The sequence below is a fragment of the Seriola lalandi genome, unplaced genomic scaffold (assembly GCF_002814215.2).
Source record: "Seriola lalandi dorsalis isolate HSWRI2012SDOR001 ecotype SW California unplaced genomic scaffold, Sedor1 jcf7180002054861, whole genome shotgun sequence".
Lineage (NCBI taxonomy): Eukaryota > Metazoa > Chordata > Actinopteri > Carangiformes > Carangidae > Seriola > Seriola lalandi.
Genome location: NW_019525414.1, coordinates 811,842 through 812,522, shown reverse-complemented (window position 1 = coordinate 812,522; position 681 = coordinate 811,842).

The window sequence follows — 681 nt, the reverse complement described above, 5'->3', positions numbered from 1 at the left end:
GGGATCGAGTCAGGTCACTATCAGAGGCTGCTGAACGAAGAGGCAACTGGCTTTGGAGGAAGAGGAAGGACTCAAACTGGGCTGCAAGAGGTCCAGCATGAGGGGTGAAAGTGGAGGGGCGCACACCTGGGAAGCCAGGAGTTGCTGTTGAGCCCTCTGGAGGTGTCGTGGGCCTATCAACGAACACCAACGAAGGAGGGTGTCCACCTAATGACTCAGATGAAGTGATTACCCCTCCCCCACTCAAGATACAAGATGCCGATTATTCTTAGGGACTGTAACAACAAGTCCTATGAGCTCAACTTTCAATGATGATCAATGTTGATGTCTGGTCAAAAAGTTGTTGGACTCATGACCTCATTAATTCTAAAATCAAGGCGACGGCCCTCATACATCATATTTTGCTCTTCAATAGAATATTTGTGTAAGAATATTGTTTAATTATCTGTACCAATAATTATCTGACTAACTACTCTGTCCATGACCAGACAACCCGAACCGGAATGACCCCGTCTTTGATACCCTGCGGGTCGGTGTCATCATGGCAAACAAAGAGCGCAAAAAGAATGAAAATGACAAGAAAAATGTGAGTGTACAATACACATCATAATCAAACCATAACAACTGACATTCTCAGAAATAAAACTTCACACGTTCATTCACTGACACCAGTGGAAAAAA